The sequence below is a fragment of the Aegilops tauschii genome, chromosome 4, assembly GCF_002575655.3.
Source record: "Aegilops tauschii subsp. strangulata cultivar AL8/78 chromosome 4, Aet v6.0, whole genome shotgun sequence".
In the NCBI taxonomy this organism is placed as follows: domain Eukaryota; kingdom Viridiplantae; phylum Streptophyta; class Magnoliopsida; order Poales; family Poaceae; genus Aegilops; species Aegilops tauschii.
The window spans coordinates 5,596,968-5,603,340 of NC_053038.3; the positions used below are offsets into that span (position 1 = coordinate 5,596,968).

General features: G+C 51.2%; 1 long non-coding RNA gene across 1 annotated transcript; it reads left to right on the forward strand.

The window, feature by feature from the left end:
* The first annotated feature begins 210 nt into the window (after positions 1-210).
* Positions 211-6,081, forward strand: LOC141021149 (uncharacterized). Its single transcript, XR_012181161.1, has 2 exons — positions 211-468; positions 586-6,081. It is a non-coding gene; the product is annotated as an uncharacterized lncRNA (long non-coding RNA).
* Positions 6,082-6,373: the final 292 nt, after the last annotated feature.

A 6,373-nucleotide genomic window follows, 5' to 3' on the forward strand; every position in this document is an offset into this window, starting at 1 on the left:
CTTTGGTAGTACTTGCATCAACTACAACCATAGATCTTACTAACTTTTTTAGAGAACCACTTTGCCCCAACTAAAGTTGCCAAGTTGTTTTATAGAAAAAACATTGTGCCTCCTTTTTTTTCACAAGCATTTTGATACAGCATGTCAAGATGGCTTCCTCTATTTCAGCATCTCACCTTTTTCTCTCAAAAATTTGAATGTACAGATTATGTTCCCTATCTTAGAGAATCTTGATCCAACAAAACCAAAAATGGGGAATCATTACTGGGTCTTTAATTTGAACATAAGAGACAAGAGGTTTGAAGTCCTTGATTCATGGAGGACACTAGATGACTGTGTTTTGAACAAGAAAGCTAGGTTGATAGCAGCAACTGTTCGCAGTTTGTGGGATCACCACTATGGCAACTCGCATGTTGTGCTGGATGACTACCCACTGGTCAACATTTATGTTCCGAGGCAAAACAATGAGTAAGTGGCTTTTTTCAACTCCAACTTCTGAAAACCAGTTTTTTCTTACCTTTTTATACATATTTTTTTTGTTTTCTTTTAACCAGTTCCATTTTTTGTTCATTGGTTTGACAACAGCATTGACTGCGGCATCTATGGCCTAACGAACACACGCAAATGGGTAGACAGGGCTGTTCCAAATCATGAACCAAGCGATATACCAAATATTAGGAAGCAGTTGACCAGCATGTGGGTTTCATCTACACACAACAAAGCTCCTTGGAAGGATATTCTGGAGCTCCCGTAGGTATGTTGACAGCACCCTTTCCTTTTCATCTTTTCATCCGCATTATTTTTTGAACATGGTAATTGAAGATATACATGCAAGTCGCCCTCGAAATGCAGGCAAAAAAACACCATTTGTCCTGATTGTAGGTACTACTATGTGTAAACAAGGCAAAAGATGCATCATGCACAAAAATTCACCAACAGAAGCATATATATCGTCGCAGGAAAGACAAAAACATTTGAACCAAGTCTCAAGCGTAGCACAAATCAATCTTAAGTTTTTCCCATGTTTGGGTAGCTATAAAATAGGTGCACAAATGCATTTCATGAACTTTTCTTCACTACAGAATGACAAAAAAAAAACATGGTCCATCTTTTTTTGTCTCTTCACTAGCATTCCACCACTTGTTTTCTTTCTCCCCTTGCCCTTTTCACACAATCTTGCCTCGCAGTTCGCTGCATTGTGGTCAACAGAACTGCAGAAACTACACTTGTTCTTCCTTTTGGGGTGCAGTTCTAGCGCTAATTCCATTCGTTTAGATCACGGTCTCCCTTTGGTGGTGGACTTTGGTGAGTCCCTTGGAATAGGTGGAGGAGCTGCAGAACCACCAGGGGTGTCGGGGATATACCCCGAGGTATGACCCGGCCGGAGTTATAACCCGGCTGGGACTTGGTAAACCGGCAGGTGTTAAGTCAGATGATAACCCGGCAGGTGTTAAGTCAGATGATAACCCGGCAGGTGTTAAGTCAGATGATAACCCGACAAGTATTAAGTCAGATGATAACCCGGCAGACCATCATAAACCGGCAGACAGTGATAACTGGTTGACAGTCATAACCCGACAGACAGTGATAACTGCTTGACAGTCATAACTCGGCAGATAGAGTCGCCTGGAGTTATGAAGCCCGAGACGTTATGAAGCCCAAGACGTTAAGAAGCCCATGAAGAGAAGTCAGAATAGTTTAAGTCCTAAATCCGAGTTGGACTCTACATGTAACCCGCCCCTTCAATTTATATAAGGAGGGGCAGGGCACCCCAAGAGGGAGAAAAAAAGAATCGGAGGGCTAGACATAACTGGGAGAGCCGGTTTACGGCGACTCCTTCATGATCATAATGAGACCTAGCCACAAACAGCATGTAGGGTTGTTACGGATGATGTTTCCTGGGGCCCGAAGCTGTCTAAATTCTTGCCTTGTGTTGCGTCTCTCGATTCCGCTCAACCCCTCTCAAGCTACCACATAGATGCGTTGGCCTCACGACTAAGTCCTCACACTAGGACATCTGCCGTGACAATTCCACGACAGTTGGCGCCCACCGTGGGGCCCGCACACGGTGGTGTTGAGTTCTTGGAGGGATCTCTTGAGGGATTGAGAAGTTTGCAATTTTCCGAAGGAAGAAGATCCAGTCTGGAAGGATTTGCATCAGCATTAAATTTATCAGTCCAGGTTTAAGATATGAGAGTTTTAAGGTTCAAAAGAAGTTAGGGTTACTATTGAGCCGCCGCCATCGGATGTGTAATCCGTCAAGTTACAGTCAAAACAAAGGGCAACACGAACAGTCAATGGCCCCGAATCAGACCCTGACTACATCCGGAATTGGGTTCGCCGGCCATGCCTACTCTTCCTCGCCCCCGGACTCCACCATCGAGGGTCGTTGCTCCGTCCGAGTCAAACTGGCCGCTGAGCCCGCTAAGCGGTTAAGTCGCCGCAGCTATACCATTCGAGTCACACCGCCTTGGCCTTCGCCCTGCATCTTCTTCTGCCTTCGAGGGTCGTTGCTCCGTCCGAGTCAAACCGACCTGCCGTCGCCTCAAACCGCCGTCGTCCATTACAATAAACCGCTCTGGCCTTCGCCCTGCATCTGCTTCTGCTAAGCCACCGCGGTTGTCCTTATATTGCGCTGGGCCGATGCTCACTGTTGTTCTTCGTCGCTGTGACTTGCAGAAATTATTCCGGCCTCGGCCCTGCCGTGGCTACCGTTCTGTTATTAAACCGCCGCTGTGCTGAGTCGCCTCCGTCCTGTCAAATCGATGTGTGGATCGAGGAAAGAATCATTTTATCAAAGTATTACCACGCGAAGGCAGCAAATCACCAGGTCGGAATAGCCGCAATGTTTGCACAGGAATCAAGAAATACTACTCCCCCCGTTCCTAAATATTTGTATTTCTAGAGATTTCAAATGGACTACCATATACGGATGTATATAGACATATTTTAGAGTATAGACTCACTTATTTTGCTTCGTATGTAGTCACTTGTGAAATCTCTAGAAAGACAAATATTTAGGAACGGAGGGAGTACTACTTTTTGGATGGGAAGGGCCAAGACGAGATACATGCATCAAAAATCAATCATAGTTCAAGTTAAGCCGCCCGCAGCCACCGTTGAACCGCCGCGGCCTTGCTCCCTCAAGCATCAACTACGGCCGCCTAGCTCAAACCTGCTCCGCGCCAGCAGCCCCGACTGTTTCCTGCGCCACCGCGCCGATCACCGGCCGCTGTCACCTCGCTTCGAGCCAGCTCGGCCCCGCTTGGCTACCTCCAAACACCGTAGCACGCCTGGTCGGCCTCTGCAGCAGGCTGCTCCGCCTCGCCGCACTGTCTCCGGATCAAACCGACCCCGAGCTGTCACCATCCTCCACACCGCGGCATACCTCCGCCGCACTGCCTCCAGGGCCCCGTGCCACCTCTACTGGCCATCGCTGCGGGACTCGCCGGCTCGGTCGCTCTTCTGTCTGCTAATTCGCTGCTGCCGCCTCTGCCCTTGCTGATGTTGACCCGCCGTTATTGAGTCTCGCTCCAAGCCACCATGATGTACCACGCCGCCGCAAGTCGCGAGTCGCCTGCAACTACAAGCCACCTCCGCGTGGCCACGCTGAACCGGCCACAGCCGCGTCTCTCCAATCCGCCACTGTGGCGGACACACTTCGTCGACCCGCCGCGATTTGAGTCACTGGGGGTCTTTTCACTTGCAGCCACGTTGAGCCGGCCCGGTTGAATGACTCGCCTCTGTCTTCACTTCCGTTAGTGTGGCCTGCAGCTCCGCGTCAAAGTTACCTACCTCTGCGCCATACCAATGAGTCGAGTTGCCCCGCTGACCTGCATCACCTAAATCGCCGGTTTATTGCTAGTCCATGGCCCGGAGAAAGAGAAAACTCGCCAATCCGACCCGCCGTGGCTCTGCGCCGGTTTGTTGGCTCTGCCTCTGCTGGCTTTCAAGCTACCCGTCGCCGGTTATCCGTGGTGCTCCCCACGTGACCCGCCCAATGGGTTTCAAGATACTGCAGCTGCGACCTGCTAGTATGGCAACGGCCTCACCGCCCCGACAACTCGCCGCGGTTCCCACCCGGGTTGAGCTGCCAGGAGTCGCCGGCGCCCTTCTGAGTTGCACCTCCGAGCCACTGCCGGATTACCTCTCGTTACTGAGCTGACAGGGTTGTGGCACTTGCGAGCCGCCTGCTCGTCTTGCCGATCCAAACATCTCTTCTGCTAAATCTCTGCTCCACCTCCGACGCGGATGAGTCGCCACCCGCCCTTCAGGGCTCCTCGCCCTCGGGCACTTCGACGCCGAGAGCCGCCGTGGTCTCGGCCCACTTTGTGACCCGACTCCGAGCCGCCTCCGGTTCACGTGATCGCTGAGTCGCCGCACCCGTGGGCTGACCCCGCCTCGCTGCTGGGCCCGCCACTCTGTTAACTCGCCTGACGGTTCGCAAGTCACCGACCGCCGCCTCTGCAGCCTCGCCTCAGGCCGACGACATCGATCGCCATTGTGGATGCGACCATGAGCCGCTAGCCTTGAGCAATCTTTGCCTTGAAGCTACCCCGTCCACCCGTCGCTCCATGTCTGCTGCAGGAGAGCCGCCGCCTTTCCTCTGCGGTGTTCGACCCGCCTCGTCGCCCTCACCTACACCAGCGTCCGAGCCGACCCGCGGACCTGTCTCAAACCGCCATCGCCTCTGATCCGGCCTTGCTAAAGAGTCGTGCCCAATGCGAAGCGGTCTCATTATCACCTCGAGACGCCCCTGCAGCGCTGCGACCATGGGTTGACTAGCGCCTCAAGCCATTGCGGTCTAACACTGTTGCTAAGTCACCTTGCCAACCACCTTGGGCTGACCTGGTCGAGCCGCTGCCAGGCCTCGCCTTGCCATCTTCGCCGGATCATCCCCGCCCTGTTTCTGTCAGGTCTCAGTGCCGCGGGCCGCTTCAGCTGCCGACCGCCTCTGCGGCATGCCAGCTTCGCCTCGAGGGCTACCACACCCAGCCGCCGCGGTTCCGCTTCCAAATCGCCACCCCCAAGTCGCCTTAACTACAGCAGGACAAGCCGCTGCTCCTTCTGCAGCACTGCGGGTCTCCATCGCCAAACCGCCACCGCTTCACCGCTGCGCCTTGGAACTGCCCCGTTTCCACCGAGTTGTTGCGTTGATGTGTCAGGCTGAAACCCTGTTTTCTGTTCGCTGGTCTCTGTTCTTCATGAGTCAAGGTTTCAGTCGAAGTTTCTTCAGGAGCTATCTAGCACCTGTCATTCCTGTTATTCGATTATCCAGAGAAAGTCGCATGGAATCTATACTTCGGCCAAATCCTTCATGCAGTACAAGCGTCGGATGAGGTCCTGGCACGATGGATTTACTCGGCGGTCTAAACACATGCATGTACGGATGACAAAGCACATGCATGGGCAATCCTATAAACCGACTGACCACAACAATCTAAAAATGACTCTGCGGCAGCCGCCTCAACACCACGGGATCGCCTCGCCACTTCCGAGCTGCTGCAGCCGCGCCAGAACCGGCATGCTTCCACCTCTTCGCCCGCTGAACCGCCGCGGTATCAGGAGGTGATTAGGATAATTGACTCACAGGCAATGTTCTCTGGGGTTAAACTGGTATTACTTACGGATCATCCGTCGTCCGGACAAAGTCAGGTGATGTCTATCTAAGTCTATTTTATTGGCACATATTGTTTTTATCAAAGAACAATTACTTTGGTCTGTATATTTTTATGTGCAGGACAATGATTTATTATAAAAGTGGTGTGATGTCGTGCTTATGAAGTATGCATTAGCGTCATCATGCACCGGTGACCGTACCAGCTTGTCGTTGAACAAATGTGCGCAAACCGCCGCCAGTGTAGCTACATCAACTCGCTGGGACAATGACTGTGATTCACTCACCTGTCCGCACCAGTTTAGAACGCCGCGTCTGACTCACCCGAGATTGATCTCAGCTTCGCTGAAGTAATCATTAAGCTCCATGGCGGATAAATTCCGGCTTAACATATCAGGTGAAGTCTATCCAATATATTTTTTATGTTACATATTGCTTTCTTTAAAAGAGCAATTACTCCGGCTTGCAAACTTATTTAATGCAGGACCTTAAATCGCCATATTGGTGCAAATTTGAAGGCCGTCAGAAAATTTCCGGCTTAAAAAGAAGGATTCCGGTTTAAAATCCGGCTCAAGGGAAATCTGTCTCCCACAAAGCTTTGAAGCTCTCAATATCCGATTTAAATTTCCGGCTCAAAAGAATAATCTCTCGCAAGTTCGAGTTCTCAGGAAAAATTAAAGGGACCAAAGAGAGTCTGTTGCAAAAGCACAGCTCAAACATAGGTGCCCCTTGAGCACAGCTCACAATAATCACTTG